This window comes from Ixodes scapularis, unplaced genomic scaffold, assembly GCF_016920785.2.
Source record: "Ixodes scapularis isolate PalLabHiFi unplaced genomic scaffold, ASM1692078v2 PGA_scaffold1__304_contigs__length_218370807, whole genome shotgun sequence".
Classification (NCBI taxonomy): domain Eukaryota; kingdom Metazoa; phylum Arthropoda; class Arachnida; order Ixodida; family Ixodidae; genus Ixodes; species Ixodes scapularis.
In genome coordinates this window covers 98,769,717-98,789,049 of record NW_024609846.1, presented here as the reverse complement: position 1 = coordinate 98,789,049, position 19,333 = coordinate 98,769,717, and the positions used below count along the sequence as shown (strand labels likewise).

General features: G+C 51.0%; 1 pseudogene; it reads right to left on the bottom strand.

The window, feature by feature from the left end:
• Positions 1-517: 517 nt before the first annotated feature.
• LOC115316260 lies at positions 518-1,768 on the bottom strand (annotated as a pseudogene).
• Between the last annotated feature and the right edge of the window lie 17,565 nt (positions 1,769-19,333).

Here is a 19,333-nt window from a genome sequence, read left to right as displayed (position 1 = left end):
GTCCTGTATGTGGTGAATGGGGTATCTGTCGGGGATGGTGCGAGCGTTGAGGGCGCGGTAATCCCCGCAGGGTCGCCAGCCTTCAGCCTTCTTCGGGACAAGGTGAAGCGGCGAGGCCCACGGGCTGTCGGATCGGCGGGCGATTTCTTCGTGTATCATGGACTCGAACTCTGCTTTGGCGATGCGCAAGCGGTCCGCAGCAAGGCGACGAGCGCGGCAGAAGACCGGAGGGCCCGGAGTGGTTCGGATGTGGTGTACAGTGGTGTGTCGCACGTCCCGTGGCAGCCCGCTGGGTCGCGTTGAACCGGGAAATTCGGCGAGTATGGCGTAGTACGGCGAAAGGTTTTCCACACCGAGTACTTTAATGCTGGGCTGGTGGGTGGTCGTGCGCTGGCCTGGCGAAGAAAATCCCGTTGTCGCGTCAATGAGTCGGTCGTGGCGACAGTCGGGAAGGAGGTTGTAATGTGCCAAAAAGTCTAAGCCGATGATTGGCTCGGAGACGTCGGCGACGACGAAATTACAATGGAGGCCACGGTGTACGTCTTTTAGTTGGACGTGCAGACGGAGCGAGCCGTAGGTCTTGTTGGTGGACCGGTTTGCTGCGCTGAGCTCGAAAGACGTAGGTGGATGGGAACCTTGAAGATGGGTACGAGGATAGCAGCAAATGTCAGAGCCACAGTCGACAAGGAACCGCTGCTTTGTGATTTCATCGGTGACGAAGATGCGGCGGCCTGCGGGTTGGCAGCTTGTAGCCGCGTCTACAAGCTGCCGTTGGAGTTTCCCTGATGTCCGGCGGAACAGGGTGGTCGGCATTGTCGGGCTCTGTCCCCGAAGCGCCGATAATAGTAGCATCGGCTACTGCCACGAGGCTGCTCTGACGGGCCGGTGTTACGGTCACGGCTCTGTGAGCGGTAACGGGGGCGCGTCGGAGGACTTTGATCCAGGCGTCGTTGAATGGAGCTGAGCTGCCGCGTGATATCGTCGATTCGGTGCGCGAGCTCTGTGGTGTCCAGCGGTGCTTCGACGGCGTGGACGGTGGGCGACAGCGGCGGTACAGAGACCTCGATGACGCGGTCAGCAATTTCGGCAAGTTGGTCTAGAGGTAGCGTAGGTTGAGCCTGTAGAATGGCCTGGACGTGTGGTGGTAGTCGTTGGAGCCATAGTGTCCGCAAAAAAAAAAATCGTGGACCTGCGTGTTGCCTGCGAGAGCACGCATGTGGCGGAGGAACTGTGATGGTTTGCGCTCGGCGAGTTCTGCGGAATGAATAAGTTGAAGGACTTTCTGGTCTTCCGATAGTGACAGGCGGCGGGTGAGTTCAGTTTTCAGATGTTGATAAAGGTTGGCCGCTGGTGGATTGTCGAGGATATCCCGTATCTCGTTGGCGTAGCGGCTGTCCAAGTGGGCGACGACGTAATCGTAGCGCGTTCGGTCTTGGGTGATGCGCGCCAGGGAGAACTGCGCCTCGACTTGTGCGAACCATACCTCAAGCGAGTCCGCCCAAAACGGCGGAAGTTTGACGGCTACACGGCAGACGCCAAGTAAAGCAGCGTCCGAGATGACAGCTGCAGGGGTTCCGCCGCCTGCTGCGGTGCCGGTAGGCACGGGCGGTGTTGTGTTGGCGTTAGCAGGGTTCTGTTGCACGGGAGCATCGAGTTGGTGCTGCTGTTGCTGAATCTGCTGCTGTTGCCTTTGGATCAGTTCCTGGTGGGTCCGAATCTGCTCCTGGAGTAGTTTCATTTGTTGTTGAAGGTCCTCCTGGTCGGCCATGGCGACGTGTTGTGTTCGTTTTCCGGGTCATCAGATGTGGGATGCTGCGTCGTGGTGACGAGCGAATCCCAACATAGAAAAGGAACGGCGCTTTTATTGCCTCGGCGGCGTCGGTCGACGGACGTTCCTCTGTCCCGTGTGACTGTGTAGCGCGCGGCCGTGCTTCCCTGAAGCAGACGACGACGACGAGGTTGTATAGCGCCAAAATGCTGGTGATTGTGCGTCGCCACAACGCTTTCTGAGTTGAACTGTCACAGCACCGTGGATGCCGAGAGCTCGTGCCGGGATGCGCTCCTTCGCGCGCTCCAGAGCAAAAGGGAAACAGAAGCGTCGAGACGCCAAATAGTCAGATATCCCCAGCACGATCAAACGGAGGCACCATAAGCTTGTTATCCTTAAACATAGCCTCCTCTGTACTCACATAGCCTGTCAGTTCAACGACGGAGCTTGTGGGGATTGTGATGCCTCAACATTCTGTCGCACTGTGCTGTCTGTTTCTCGCCTCTTTGTCCCTGTTTTTTGAGCGCTAAAATGTATTCCAAATTCTGTCGCGTCAGCGTATTGGCGCGCCGTGGCGGCCGCGCCGACGTAGCGAGAGGTGGCGCTGCTTACCACTGTAAGTGGCTTCCTCCTCTCCCCCTTTGGGGCGATTTCCGTAACGAACCCCCGCACAAAGGACATCGACGTGTCGCTCCTTGATTGGCCACTTCGCCCCCGCTGTTACCTTAAAACCAGCGGACAGCAGTATCTTTCTCTCTTCTTCCTGGGATTCGGCGGCGGCGACAACGGGGAACCGTTCGGCACACCGGTGAGCGTTTACCCCGTCCTTTGTACCTTTGTGAACAATCGTTCGGCCGTGGGCGATCTCCACACCGACGGCGTTCACCAGCTTATAGCCGCTGTTTTGTTGTTATTGTTTTATTGTAAATAAACTGAGTTTATCACCGTTACCAACGTGACTGGTGTCTGTTTGCGCTCAACGAGCAGCATGCCACGCGAGTACGAACCCGCTTCGCGGAAGAGCGTCTCGCCGAGAACGTGGTACTCCCAAAGGCAGTGGCCCCCAGGAGAACCACAATTTGGCGCCCAACGTGGGGCTGACGACCAGAACCCTGGTACGTCTGTGTGTGGCGACTGCTGCCGAGTGACGAGTCCTCGCGCAACCAGCGCTTACCGTGACAATGCAGACCGACTTCTCGGATTTGCTCACGCTGGCGACCGCGGCCGACGCATTCGCGCGGCCCCCACTTCAACGGGCGCCATCGCTCCCGGATCTTCCCTGAACGGACCTGCTCCACCGCCGGCACAAAGCGAAGCCCACCGGTCTCCCCACGGAGAAACCGCTGTGGCGCCTCATCACACCTTGCTCGAAAACGCGGCACGTGTGATTGAGAGTCTGACAGGTTCGTTGCGAACGACAACATTCGCACCACAGGCCCAACTACCTCCGGTCCGAATTCCCGTCCCGACTTATCGGGGTTACGCAGACAGAGCGAGCGCTACGGACTTCCTTGACGATTTACGGAAGTACCAACGCGCGATGGGAATGTCCGATCGTGAAATACGACACTGGAGCAAGCGCTTCGATGTTCGGCGACGAAGTGTTGACTCACCTCCGACAGAATTCTGTCCGACTCTGAGAATGCAACACTGCCTTTCGCCTAACCTGCGGAACCGCCCTTTCGGCTGGTACCGCGCGGCTGGCCGCGAGATGGGAGAATCGAGTAAGACGACAACGCTTCGTTCATGTCCCTGGCCTATAGGTGCCCATTATTCTGAGCAGAGACTTTCTTGCCAAAACAGGCATTGTAATCGACGTCAGCAGCGCAGGCTATCGGGAGGGCACGTTTGCACCCCTGAAACCCTTCTGCGAACCCCCGGCCGTACCGCCAACGCCACCATTGGCGCACGCGACGAGCCGTTGAGAGGAAGCGAGGGACTCCCTAAACCGGGTCATCGACCCCAAGACACCGAGTCCACCGCCGATGGCAGCGAGCGCCGCCCCCATTGGGGAAATGACGCACCCACTGCTCACGCAACCATGCAGCGTGTCAGGGCGAGACAAAGCCCGACTGTCGTCGTTGTTGCGCCGCTATGACGCAATGTTTACGGACCGACTGGGCTGCACAAACGAAGTGCGGCATCGCATTGACACGGGCGACGAACTGCCAAGAAGGCAGAACGCGCGACCCGTAAGCTTGGCTAAACGAAAAGCCATCGACCGTGACCTGGACGAAATGATCGACACCGGAGTTGTCCGGCGATCTAACAGCCCCTGGGCATTCCCCGTGGTGTTGGTCCCCGTGGACTACCGCCGGATTCCCCGTGGACTACCGCCGTCTGAACGACGTCACACGAAAGGACGCCTACCCGCTACCGAGCATCGGCTCGATTCTGTCCAACTTGGGCAGTGCGCAGTACTTCCCCACCCTGGACGCTAGCCGAGGCTACCTCCAGGTTCGGATGGAGCCAGGTGACGAGGCAAAAACAGCCTTCTGTTGTCACCCGCGGGCTTTTCGAACTCACACGAATGCGCTCCGGTCTGTGCGGAGCGCCAATGACGTTCCAGCGATTGATCGACCGAGTACTGGGAGAAGCCAAATGGAAACATGCAATGGCCTATCTCGACGACATTGTCGTCTACTCCAACACCTTCGAAGATCACCTACGTCATCTCGAGGACGTACTCGACCGGCTAAAAGCCGCGGGAATGACCCTGAACCCCGAAAAGGCCCAAATAGCCGAAACCCGCATCGCCTTGCTCGGGTTCGAACTTGATCGCGGGCGCCTCGCGCCACATCCCGACAGACTACAGGCAATCCTGGAGTTTCCTGTGCCAACCGACGTGAGCTCCCTCCGTCGCTACCTGGGAATGGTGAACTTCTATCGCCAATTTATCCCAAACTGCGCGACGCTTCAAGCACCACTGACACGCCTATTGCGAAAGTCCGTGAGTTGGAGCTGGGGTCCCGAGCAGGAAGCGGCCTTTCGCCGCACCTCACGAGCGCTCGCGGACACAGCTGAACTCAAGCTACCCGACTTGAACCAGCCCTTTCTGATCCAAACAGATGCCAGCAATCTGGGCTTGGGCGCGGTCCTGCTCCAACAGCACGAAGGTGTACTCCGACCGGTGGCCTTCGCCAGCCGCTCGTTGACGCCAGCTGAAAGGAACTACAGTACATGCGAACAAGAGTGCTTGGCCATCGTCTTTGCACTCCGGCGTTTTGACATTTATGTCGACGGGACTACTTTCGTGATCGAAACAGATCACCAAAGCCTAATATGGCTCTCCCGACTTCGCGAACCCGCTGGTCGCTTGGCAAGATGGGCTTTGATGCTGCAAAAATACGACTACGTCGTGCGGTACCGGAAAGGCAGCACAAACGTGGTGGCGGACGCATTGTCACGAGCCCCCGTAGACTGCACGCAGATTTCCGCAAAGACCCAGGCCGAGCCAACGACACTCACAGTGTCAGGCGAAGCCGTGACTCAGTCCCAAAGGGAGGCAGCAGATCTGACCACCCCGGACGAGACGATCAACCACCTAGACGCAGTGAGCGCAGTGGGAATCGTGTTCAGCAAAGAAGAGCTTCTGAGAGCCCAGCAGAATGATCCGTTTTGTCGAAAGGTGGTCGACGGACTCGCGAAAGAGTCGGACACCGTGGAGGCGCGCGGTGCGACCGCCGGGCGCAACACTACTGGTATTGTAGTAGGCGCCGAGTGCCGTGACGTATGTGGTGTTGGTGCGGGCACGGAGGATTCATATCTGCTGAGCAATGACGGGCTCTTGCTGAGGTACATACCCTCCGAGAACGACTCCAACGAGGCGTTCAAGGTTGTGGTACCCCGCAGTATGAGAAACGCAGTTTTGCGCTACTATCACGACTCGCACTTGGCCGGACACGCGAGCGGCTCCAAGACTTACTCAAAGTTATGTCGCATCGCTACCTGGCCGGGCATGAAACGGGACGTTTTCCGTTATGCCCGCACCTGCCACTCGTGCCAAAGCTTCAAACCAAGAGGCGGCAAACCGCCGGGCCTAATGCAACCGTTTCCGAGCCAGCAATCATGGTCTCTGGCAGCTTGCGACGTGGTCGGCCCCCTACCGAGGAGCCCTAAAGGACACCAGTATCTACTGGTTGTCACTGACCACTTCAAAAAATGGACGGAACTCTTTCCACTGCGTAAGCTGACAGCCCGAGCGATCACGGAGAAGCTCATGGAGGTTTTCACCCGTTTCGTGTTCCCCGAAGCTCTTTTGACTGATCGAGCGAGCTACTTCGTCGGGAAGGTATTCGTGGACGCGTGCAAGGCCCTTGGCATAAAGCGCAAAACAACCACGCCATACCACCCGCAGTCAAACATCACGGAGCGATGTAACAGAAACATCAAACCAATGCTGGCCGCCTTCGCGGAAAGGCACCGTGACTGGGACGCATATATCCCCGATACCGGGTTCGCACTTCGGACCACTCTCAAACGTTCGACGGGCTTCACCCCCGCTTTCCTCACATTCGGGAGAGAGCTTCCGAACCTCATGGACCTATGAGCCAGGCTGTTGTGTCCCGTGGCGGCCTTTTTCTTTTTTTATTATTTTAGTCTCGTTATGTGTTTGTGTCGGTCCACCCGTTTGCGGTTGACTATTGGCTAAGGATGGGGGAGTGTGGGGATTGTGATCATTCAACATTCTGTCGCGTCAGCGTATTGGCACGCCGTGGCGGCCGCGCCGACGTAGCGAGAGGTGGCGCTGCTTACCACTGTGAGTGGTAAGTAACTGTGAGCAAAGTAACTGAAAACCCAGCAAAGTCAGGAGAGGCACCCAGGGTTAAAAAGAGGAGAAAACGTAAGAACAGGTATAAACAAACAGCACAATCAGACATTGGATATATTAACATGCAGGGTGGTAGAAATAGGTTAAAATGGGAAGAGGTAGAGGAGCAACTAAGAAAGGAGGAGTTAATGATGTATGGGTTTGTGGAAACACATCTCAGAGACATGGAGCAGCCACCTTGCAACCCTGACTATGTGTGGGAAGAAGGCAACAGAATGGAGGGAACGAGGAAGGGAGGTGGAATTGGAGCATTTATTAAGAAGAATATGAACTTTCAAAGGATCAGAAAGGAGTGCTCCGAACATTTGCGGCTGAAAGGAAAAGTCGCTGGGGAATCAACAGTCCTTGGAGTTGTTTACTTATGGACAGGGACAGGTGCTAAAGAGGAAAATAGAAAAATGATTGATTGCATATCAAGAGACATTAGTGAACTAGGGGAAGGCTCCGAAATAATTATTATGGGAGACATGAATGCCCATATTGAGGGTCTGGATGGGTATACGGACTCAACTGGAAGCATATTACTAGAACTGGTGGAAAAACATGACTTAGTTTTATGTAATACCAGTCAGAAGTGTGACGGGCACATAACTTGGGAAACTGGCAATCTACATTCAACTATAGATTACGTACTCATGTCATACAAAATATATGGTAAGTTACAAGTAATGAAAATAGATGAAGAAGGTTCCAAAAGTCTTGGTAGTGATCACAAACGTATTAAGCTGAATTTTGCCAGAGAAGTAAATGCTGAAACTAGACAACATAATTCAAAGCAAACTTTCTGCAGCGGCAAAGAGTTGGAAATAGTTGTTGAAAGAATAGAGGCAACAGTTTCAGGGCAACGGTATACAGATTGGACCTATGAGAGCCTAACTAGGCTTTTTGCTCTAGAACTAGACAAGTTCAGAGTAAACGAAAGGGGAAGCAAGGACATGGACCAAAAAGCCGGTGGGACAAAGAAGTGAAGCAAGCGATACAAAAACGTCAGGAAGCCTCTAGAAAACACAGGTATTCCAAGCGTAGTGGGGAGTCCGAAACGGAAGTAAAAGAAAATGGGACAATTTTATAACATGTCGCCGAGAGGCATCCAGTTTGATCAATGCGAAAATTCAGAGAAACGGTGAGGAATGGAGGAGCAATGTAAGTAAGAAAGATAGAAACGCTGCCAAGAAGTTTTGGGAGCACTTGAACTTACTCGATGAAACAACGCAAGCTAGACAGAGGTTCATACTCTCGCATCAGGGAGATCAATTAGAGGGAGATGATGCGATACAATATATAGGAGCAGTGATGGAGGAGAAGTTTCGGGAACGGGTACATGTGGAAGATAGGAGAACCGAAGGAAGTAGCAGTCCAGTTTGTGACATCGCGGATTTTGGACAAGGAGAATGGGAAAAGGCGGAACGAGGAGTCCCTATAGTGGCACGTCGACAGGCACAGATGGTATCCCTATCAAGCTGGTGAAGAATTTGGGTCCTAAATCTAAGGCAAAACTAAGGGAGGCAGTGAGTACCATGATAACAAAAGGAAATATTCCAGATGATTGGAGGCTTAGTAGGATGAGTATGATATATAAGGGAAAGGGAGATAAGTCTGATATTAGGAATTATCGTCCCATAACCGTGACACCGGTTATTTACAGGTTGGTAATGCAGATTATAAAGAAATGACTGGAGGAATGGGTAGATTGCGAGGGTATACTGAGCGAGTTACAGAACGGGTTTCGGAAACAAAGAAGGTTGGAGGACAATTTATTTTCTCTAACACAGTGTATAGAAATAGCGCAAAAAGAAAACAGACAGCTCTGGCTGGCATTTCTGGATATCAAGGGTGCCTATGACAACGTGAACCAAAGGAACCTGTGGGACATAATGGAGAGCTTAAACCTAGATGAAGGACTAACAGCACTATTAAGGAACATTTACAAAGATAACAAGGGGATTATAACATGGGAAGGAAAGGCGACAGGAAAAAAAATATAGATAAGACGAGGCCTTAGGCAGGGGTGCCCGTTATCGCCTTTGCTGTTTATGTTATATCTGAGAGGATTAGAGGATAGACTAGAGAAGAGTGGGCTTGGATTCGACCTTTCTTACAGTAAGCTAGGCCAAAAAATTCAGCAATTTTTACCGGGATTGATGTATGCGGATGATATCGTACTAATGGCTAACAACAGGACAGAGTTGCAGGAATTAATGAGCATCTGTGATAGGGAAGGAGAGGAATTAGGTTTAGAATTCAGTAGCGAAAAATCAGCAGTCATGATTTTTAACGAGGATGAAGTTGAGAGGCTGAAGATACAGAATATTACAGTTGAGAGAGCTAGTAAATACATGTATCTAGGAGTATGGATATGTGATGGTGCAGAATATCTCAAAGAGCATGAAAAGTATATAATAGGCAGACTTGTACCGTACGCATTACAAGTAATCAAATTACTTGTAATCGATTACTTTTTGGAGTAATTTTGTAATCAGTTGATTACTTTTATTAGGCAGTAATCACAAGAGTAATCTGATTACTTTTTGAAGTAATAAAATTACTTTTAACCGTTACAATTTGTCCACGGGACCCCCTCCCCCCCCCCGGAACACGCCTTTTTTTTTGTTTTATAAAATGACAAAAATAAAATTTGCTTTTTTTTTTTTAACGGAAAAAAGAAAGATTTTTGCGGAGCTGTAGGAAACGAGGTCAATCTCTTTCTACGTACAGTTTCTGTAAAATGTCCGTTTTTTTTTTTTTTTTTTGAGCTGGGATATGGAGTGGGAAGCCCCAGGGAAGCCACAGTTAGTGACAAAGGCCATTCAGGGCGAAGTTTGAGGAAGCAGAATGTAGCTTTGTGACTCCTTCGTTCAAACTAGCCCCCTCACACACACACACACACACACACAGAAATAAAAAAAAATAAAAAAGTCCTGCTTAGTGTACCTACTCGCAGCCCGTAGGAGAATCAGAACCGAAGAATGCCTAAAGTGGATGCAAAATATAACAAAGGCAGTTGAAATATTTCCGCATTTCCCCTACATGGTCTTTGTGACAAGCAATGTTTCGAGTTGAGAAGTGGTCAGGGTGACCTCTTCCGCTAATGGATACTACACATGATCCATTTCAAATCCTGGAGCTGCTGCTCTTTTGTATAACATGCGAGCTCATCCACATGTGAATAATAAAATGAGCGACGCAAACTTTGAGCGACAACCCTTGCTCAAGCTTAACAAGATCTAGAACCCCCTCCGCTCCCCCCCCCCCCCCCCCCCCACACACACACTGGCGAACGTCCAAATCATTAAACGTCTTCAAACGAATTCTGTGCTTGTGTCCGCATTGTGAAGGTGCAACGACCACGAAGAGGGAGCCAGTTTTTTTTTCTTCAATGCTTGTGCAAATGTGAAATATAGGTTGGAAGTAGTTCATTGTTATGAGCGCTAAAGATGTGTCTTCACACAATAAAGTAATCGGAAAAGTAACGATTACTTCTTTAAGTAATGTCAAATTGATTTTGCCGTCGAGTAATCAAGTAATCTCATCGAATACTTTTAGCCAAGAGTAATAGTAATTGTAATCGATTACTTTTTTTTAATAACGTGTACAAGACTGATAATAGGTAAGGGCAACAGAAATGCAGCTGTAATGAAAAATAGAGCACTTTGGAATTACAACAGGTATGAGGTGGTGAGAGATTTGGAAAGGGGTCATGGTGCCAGGCTTGACTTTTGGAAACGCAGTGCTATGCATGAAATCCGAAGTGCATGCGAGACTAGAAATAAAACAGCACGGAGTAGGTAGACTGGCTTTAGGGGCACATTGCAAAACGCCAAACCAGGGAGTACAGGGAGACACGGGATGGGCGTCACTTGAGAGCAGGGAAGCGGTGAGCAAGATAGAATTTGAGGATAGGTTGATGCAAATAGATGGGGAGCAATGGGCACGAAAGGTTTTCAGCTATTTATGCATGAGGAGTGTAGACACAAAGTGGAGACAGCGCACTAGGAAATTAAGAGGAAAGTTTTTTGGCTAGCGAAGATACGGAAGAGCAAGTCTCAGTTAAGAAGAAAGTTGAGGCCACAGAAAGAGATCGGTGGCTAGAGGGAATGCAGACAAAGACGGCTCTGGAAAGCTATAGATTAAACAAAACAGTTATTGCCAAAGAAAGCATTTATGACAATTCTAGGGGAAGCTCATTGCTGTTTGAGGCGAGGACGGGTGTTCTGCGAACCAGAACATACAGAGTGAAGTACCAGGAAATGGATACAGTGTGCACTGCTTGTGGAGAGGAGGACGAGACGGCTGAGCAGTTGATACTCTACTGTAAAGGGCTTCACCCTATGCCTACCGTCCGAAGACAAATTTAATAAAGTCATTGGGTTTTAGAGACAGCGAAGGGAGAGTGGATTTCAAGACTGTAGAGATTACCAAGCAAAGATTAAGTGAATGGTGGCAGAAATCGAGAGAATACTAGGTATTTTCTTATTCACTGTTGGCAAGGGGGTTTCATAGCCTCACTTTCTTTGCACTGCGGAGTGAATATAGATTTCACATTTTAATATTCTAAGGTTAAATGGTAAAACAAAATGGCTAGGTGGCGTAAGCTACCGCCCGATCCAAAGGGCTCAGCCGTATTCATCCATCCATCCATCCAGTGGCTTCCTCCTCTCCCCCTTTGGGGCGATTTCCGTAACGAACCCCCGCACAAAGGAGATCGACGTGTCGCTCCTTGATTGGCCACTTCGCCCCCGCTGTTATCTTAAAACCAGCGGATAGCAGTATCTTTCTCTCTTCTTCCTGGGATTCGGCGGCAGCGACAACGGTGAACCGTCCGGCACACCGGTGAGCGTTTACCCCGTCCGTTGTACCTTTGTGAACGACCGTTCGGCCGTGGGCGATCTCCACACCAAAGGCTTTCACCAGCTTATAGCCGCTGTTTTGTTGTTATTGTTTTATTGTAAATAAAGTGAGTTTATCACCGTTACCAACGTGACTGGTGTCTGTTTGCGCTCAACGAGCAGCATGCCACGCGAGTATGAACCCGCTTCGCGGTAGAGCGTCTCGCCGCGAACGTGGTACTCCCAAAGGCAGTGGCCCCCAGGAGAACCACAAGCTCTAGAGCGCCCAGTCGCAGATTTGGAGCGCAAGGATCTGGTAGCACAGAGCATTTCTCGGGGAAGCTGGTAGTGAGCACACAGCTTTTGCAGCGGCGAGGACGCGCGAGGAACGCGAGGAGCACGAGCGGACATTTCATCGCCCGGGAGAAGTGTGTTTCGGCGTCTTCCCGCAGCGGGGCGCCCGTCACATGCCTCTCCTCTCAACCGTCGTCTGCCGCTCTACCTTTCCACTTTCGGCGGCCGCGTCTCGTCGCGATCTGCCAGGTTTTGTCAGTATAGAGGACGTTATGTTAGAACCTTTTCTTTTTCATCCTCTTTCTTAGTGCCACATGCCCAGACGAAGATGTCCCTCGGCAAATCCTCCTCACCTTTCCCTTGTTTTTGTGGCAATAAAACGCCCTCTGAATCTGAATCTGATTCTAGCTTGCTTCCTATGTTATTTCAGAATAGTGAAGACTGTGCGTGTACAGACTTGAGCCGCGCTCAGGCTGCGCGAGTGTGACGGACGCCAAAAGCTTTGGCCATAGCTTCTTGTTATATGGGACTATGTAGAGCCACTAAATGAGCTACGCTTCGAGTATCGGCCAGGGGGGTAAACGTGGGTGAGGAGGAGTGGCAAATCCCGCGCGCCGACATCCTGGGTCCCGAGTGAGAGATCGCGAAAGAGAACGACAGAGCACGAGAGAAAGAAACCAATGTTGCCAGCTGAAGGACGGCAGTCGCAATGGTAATCGCGAAGACTGAAAACTCTCAGCAATATAAACAGTAATAATTTAACGTTGAAAACTAAAATTCTGAGCTATTCTAAGGTTTATAAAAAGCAGCATACTCATTACGCTGCATTAACTTCCCTTCTGTCGAAATCTCGTAAATCAGGTAGATCCGCGGTTTCGTATTTCCGGGCGCGGCCAGCCGCGCCCGGAAATACGAGACTAAACCAGATAACCAAAGCCGGTTATCTGGTTTAGTTTAGTGTTAACGGGAGGCCGTACATCTGCCTGCTATGCAAAAAGAAAACTTCGAAAGGAACGCGAATATCTTTCCACTGGTAGGTTCGTGGATTGTTGAAGTTCATGACACTGCTCTGATGATAAATATGTGAAATCGAAGGCAGTTGGTAACCATGTGGGACCCCGAGGGTCTGCCTGCATACTCTGCCGCTTGCGGCAGCCAGAATGCATGGGAAAATGGCAGACCTTTTCCTCTAGAGTTAGTATGTATGATCTCTATGGTATCGGCATCCATTTCACGATCTGCTAGAGTGCCGCCATCTTGGTGCTTAGAGCGGAATAGACGCAACCTTCGATCATCACAATTCAAAAATACGACTTCCTCAGATGTATAGCCGGTTGTAGCCATAGCTTAGGTGATATATTTTTGCTCTGTCACGAACTGTTGTAAAATTTTGGAGGATGGAAAAACATTTCCTTCGGACACAGATAAAGCTTCAGATAACTGCTAACCATGATTCTAAGCACCAAGATGGCTGAAGTGTCGTTACTCTAAAGCGTATACCTTATATAGTACCGCTAGGAGTTGGCTTTATAGCTGCAGAAAGTGGTGCCATCCAAACGGCGTGCGGCACGTGCCGTTTGCCTGACACAGGATGCGGCCCAGATCGGCTTTGCCAAACAGCTTTTCTGGAGAACTGCGAGATTTCATCGCAGTGAATGGTGTTGAGACGATGCATGTAGGACGTGACGTCATGGCAACGCGCAATGCCTTGTTAGCGCTGCCGTGCGAGATTTCATTGCAGTGAATGGTGTTGAGACGATGCATGTAGGACGTGACGTCATGGCAACGCGCAATGCCTTGTTAGCACTGCTGTGCGAGATTTCATTGCAGTGAATGGTAGACTACGCATGTAGGACGTGACGTCATGGCAACGCGCAATGCCTTGTTAGCGCTGCCGTGCGAGGTTTCATTGCAGTGAATGGTGTTGAGACGATGCATGTAGGACCTGACGTCATGGCAACGCCCAATGCTTCGTTAGTGCTGCCGTGCGAGATTTCATTGCAGTGAATGGTGTTGAGAGATGCATGTAGGACGTGACGTCATGGCAACGCGCAATGCCTTGTTAGCGCTGCCGTGCGAGATTTAATTGCAGTGAATGGTGTTGAGAAAATGCATGTAGGACGTGACGTCATGGCAACGCGCAAAGCCTTGTTAGCGCTGCCGTGCGAGATTTCATTGCAGTGAATAGTGTTGAGACGATGCATGCAGGACGTGACGTCATGGCAACGCGCAATGCCTTGTAAGCGCTGCCGTGCGAGATTTTATTGCAGTGAATGGTGTTGAGACGATGCATGTAGGACGTGACGTCATGGCAACGCGCAATGCCTTGTTAGCGCTGCCGTGCGAGATTTCATTGCAGTGAATGGTGTTGAGACGATGCATCTAGGACGTGACGTCATGGCAACGCGCAATGCCTTGTTAGCGCTGCCGTGCGAGATTTCATTGCAGTGAATGGCGTTGAGACGATGCATGTAGGACGTGATGTCATGGCAACGCGCAATGCCTTGTTAGCGCTGCCGTGCGAGATTTCATTGCAGTGAATGTTGTTGAGACGATGCATATATGACGTGACGTCATGGCAACGCGCAATGCCTTGTTAGCGCTGCCGTGCGAGATTTCATTGCAGTGAATGGTGTTGAGACGATGCATGTAGGACGTGACGTCATGGCAACGGGCAATGCCTTGTTAGCGCTGCCATGCGAGATTTCATTGCAGTGAATGGTGTTGAGACGACGCATGTAGGACGTGATGTCATGGCAACGCGCAATGCCTTGTTAGCGCTGCCGTGCGAGATTTCATTGCACTGAATGGTGTTGAGACGATGCATGTAGGACGTGACGTCATGGCAACGGGCAATGCCTTGTTAGCGCTGCCGTGCGAGATTTCATTGCAGTGAATGATGTTGAGACGATGCATGTAGGACGTGACGTCATGGCAACGCGCAATGCATTGCTAGTGCTGCCGTGCGAGATTTCATTGCAGTGAATGGTGTTGAGACGATGCATGTAAAACGTGATGTCATGGCAACGCGCAATGCCTTGTTAGCGCTGCCGTACGAGATTTCACTGCAGTGAATGGTGTTGAGACGATGCATGTAGGACGTGACGTCATGTCAACGCGCAATGCCTTGTTAGCGCTGCCGTGCGAGATTTCATTGCACTGAATGGTGTTGAGACGATGCATGTAAAACGTGATGTCATGGCAACGCGCAATGCCTTGTTAGCGCTGCCGTACGAGATTTCACTGCAGTGAATGGTGTTGAGACGATGCATGTAGGACGTGACGTCATGTCAACGCGCAATGCCTTGTTAGCGCTGCCGTGCGAGATTTCATTGCAGTGAATGGTGTTGAGACTATGCATGTAAAACGTGATGCCATGGCAACGCGCAATGCCTTGTTAGCGCTGCCGTGCGAGATTTCATTGCACTGAATGGTGTTGAGACGATGCATGTAGGACGTGATGTCATGTCAACGCGCAATGCCTTGTTAGCGCTGCCGTGCGAGATTTCATTGCAGTGAATGGTGTTGAGACGATGCGTGCAGGACGTGACGTCATGGCAACGGGCAATGCCTTGTTAGCGCTGCCGTGCGAGATTTCATTGCACTGAATGGTGTTCAGACGATGCATGATGTAGGACGTGACCTCATGGCAACGCGCAATGCCTTGTTAGCGCTGCCGTGCGAGATTTCATTGCACTGAATGGTGTTGAGACGATGCACGTAAAACGTGATGTCATGGCAACGCGCAATGCCTTGTTAGCGCTGCCGTGCGAGATTTCACTGCAGTGAATGGTGTTGAGACGATGCATGTAGGACGTGACGTCATGTCAACGCGCAATGCCTTGTTAGCGCTGCCGTGCGAGATTTCATTGCACTGAATGGTGTTGAGACGATGCATGTAAAACGTGATGTCATGGCAACGCGCAATGCCTTGTTAGCGCTGCCGTGCGAGATTTCACTGCAGTGAATGGTGTTGAGACGATGCATGTAAAACGTGATGCCATGGCAACGCGCAATGCCTTGTTAGCGCTGCCGTGCGAGATTTCATTGCAGTGAATGGTGTTGAGACGATGCATGTAAAACGTGATGCCATGGCAACGCGCAATGCCTTGTTAGCGCTGCCGTGCGAGATTTCATTGCAGTGAATGGTGTTGAGACGATGCATGTAAAACGTGATGTCATGGCAACGCGCAATGCCTTGTTAGCGCTGCCGTGCGAGATTTCATTGCAGTGAATGGTGTTGAGACGATGCATGTAAAACGTGATGCCATGGCAACGCGCAATGCCTTGTTAGCGCTGCCGTGCGAGATTTCATTGCACTGAATGGTGTTGAGACGATGCATGTAAAACGTGATGCCATGGCAACGCGCAATGCCTTGTTAGCGCTGCCGTGCGAGATTTCATTGCAGTGAATGGTGTTGAGACGATGCATGTAAAACGTGATGTCATGGCAACGCGCAATGCCTAGTTAGCGCTGCCGTGCGAGATTTCATTGCATTGAATGGTGTTGAGACGATGCATGTAGGACGTGATGTCATGGCAACGCGCAATGCCTTGTTAGCGCTGCCGTGCGAGATTTCATTGCAGTGAATGGTGTTGAGACGATGCATGTAGGACGTGACGTCATGGCAACGCGCAATGCCTTGTTAGCGCTGCCGTGCGAGATTTCATTGCAGTGAATGGTGTTGAGACGATGCATGTAAAACGTGATGCCATGGCAACGCGCAATGCCTTGTTAGCGCTGCCGTGCGAGATTTCATTGCAGTGAATGGTGTTGAGACGATGCATGTAAAACGTGATGTCATGGCAACGCGCGATGCCTTGTTAGCGCTGCCGTGCGAGATTTCATTGCAGTGAATGGTGTTGAGACGATGCATGTAAAACGTGATGCCATGGCAACGCGCAATGCCTTGTTAGCGCTGCCGTGCGAGATTTCATTGCACTGAACGGTGTTGAGACGATGCATGTAAAACGTGATGCCATGGCAACGCGCAATGCCTTGTTAGCGCTGCCGTGCGAGATTTCATTGCAGTGAATGGTGTTGAGACGATGCATGTAAAACGTGATGTCATGGCAACGCGCAATGCCTTGTTAGCGCTGCCGTGCGAGATTTCATTGCACTGAATGGTGTTGAGACGATGCATGTAGGACGTGATGTCATGGCAACGCGCAATGCCTTGTTAGCGCTGCCGTGCGAGATTTCATTGCACTGAATGGTGTTGAGACGATGCATGTAAAACGTGATGCCATGGCAACGCGCAATGCCTTGTTAGCGCTGCCGTGCGAGATATCATTGCAGTGAATGGTGTTGAGACGATGCATGTAAAACGTGATGCCATGGCAACGCGCAATGCCTTGTTAGCGCTGCCGTGCGAGATTTCATTGCAGTGAATGGTGTTGAGACGATGCATATAGGACGTGACATCATGGCAACGCGCAATGACTTGTTAGCGCTGCCGTGCGAGATTTCATTGCACTGAATGGTGTTGAGACGATGCATGTAGGACGTGATGTCATGGCAACGCGCAATGCCTTGTTAGCGCTGCCGTGCGAGATTTCATTGCAGTGAATGGTGTTGAGACGATGCATGTAGGACGTGACGTCATGTCAACGCGCAATGCCTTGTTAGCGCTGCCGTGCGAGATTTCATTGCACTGAATGGTGTTGAGACGATGCATGTAAAACGTGATGTCATGGCAACGCGCAATGCCTTGTTAGCGCTGCCGTGCGAGATTTCACTGCAGTGAATGGTGTTGAGACGATGCATGTAGGACGTGACGTCATGTCAACGCGCAATGCCTTGTTAGCGCTGCCGTGCGAGTTTTCATTGCAGTGAATGGTGTTGAGACGATGCATGTAAAACGTGATGCCATGGCAACGCGCAATGCCTTGTTAGCGCTGCCGTGCGAGATTTCATTGCAGTGAATGGTGTTGAGACGATGCATATAGGACGTGACGTCATGGCAACGCGCAATGCCTTGTTAGCGCTGCCGTGCGAGATTTCATTGCACTGAATGGTGTTGAGACGATGCATGTAGGACGTGATGTCATGGCAACGCGCAATGCCTTGTTAGCGCTGCCGTGCGAGATTTCATTGCACTGAATGGTGTTGAGACGATGCATGTAGGACGTGATGTCATGGCAACGCGCAATGCCTTGTTAGCGCTGCCGTGCGAGATTTCATTGCAGTGAATGGTGTTGAGACGATGCATGATGTAGGACGTGACCTCATGGCAACGGGCAATGCCTTGTTAGCGCTGCCGTGCGAGATTTCATTGCAGTGAATGGTGTTGAGACGATGCATGTAGGACGTGACGTCATGGCAACGCGCAATGCCTTGTTAGCGCTGCCGTGCGAGATTTCATTGCACTGAATGGTGTTGAGACGATGCATGTAGGACGTGATGTCATGGCAACGCGCAATGCCTTGTTAGCGCTGCCGTGCGAGATTTCATTGCACTGAATGGTGTTGAGACGATGCATGATGTAGGACGTGACGTCATGGCAACGCGCAATGCCTTGTTAGCGCTGCCGTGCGAGATTTCATTGCAGTGAATGGTGTTGAGACGATGCATGTAAAACGTGATGCCATGGCAACGCGCAATGCCTTGTTAGCGCTGCCGTGCGAGATTTCATTGCACTGAATGGTGTTGAGACGATGCATGTAGGACGTGATGTCATGGCAACGCGCAATGCCTTGTTAGCGCTGCCGTGCGAGATTTCATTGCACTGAATGGTGTTGAGACGATGCATGATGTAGGACGTGACGTCATGTCAACGCGCAATGCCTTGTTAGCGCTGCCGTGCGAGATTTCATTGCAGTGAATGGTGTTGAGACGATGCATATAGGACGTGATGTCATGGCAACGCGCAATGCCTTGTTAGCGCTGCCGTGCGAGATTTCATTGCACTGAATGGTGTTGAGACGATGCATGATGTTGGACGTGACCTCATGGCAACGGGCAATGCCTTGTTAGCGCTGCCGTGCGAGATTTCATTGCAGTGAATGGTGTTGAGACGATGCATGTAGGACGTGACGTCATGGCAACGCGCAATGCCTTGTTAGCGCTGCCGTGCGAGATTTCATTGCACTGAATGGTGTTGAGACGATGCATGTAGGACGTGATGTCATGGCAACGCGCAATGCCTTGTTAGCGCTGCCGTGCGAGATTTCATTGCAGTGAATGGTGTTGAGACGATGCATGATGTAGGACGTGACGTCATGTCAACGCGCAATGCCTTGTTAGCGCTGCCGTGCGAGATTTCATTGCAGTGAATGGTGTTGAGACGATGCATGTAGGACGTGACGTCATCCCTACCGAAAAATCCGGTATAACTTTTCCCTATCCGGATTATGGAACCGGAAATTTGTTTCTGGAAGCCCAAAATCCAGATTGTAGACAAAGGAATAATTTCTGAAAACCTAAACTCCAGATAGAATCCGGATAGAGTCCAGATAGCTTTCCGGTTCCATAATCCGGATAGCGAAAAGTTATACCGGATTTTTAGGTAGGGATGGCAACGCGCAATGCCTTGTTAGCGCTGCCGTGCGAGATTTCATTGCACTGAATGGTGTTGAGACGATGCATGTAGGACGTGATGTCATGGCAACGCG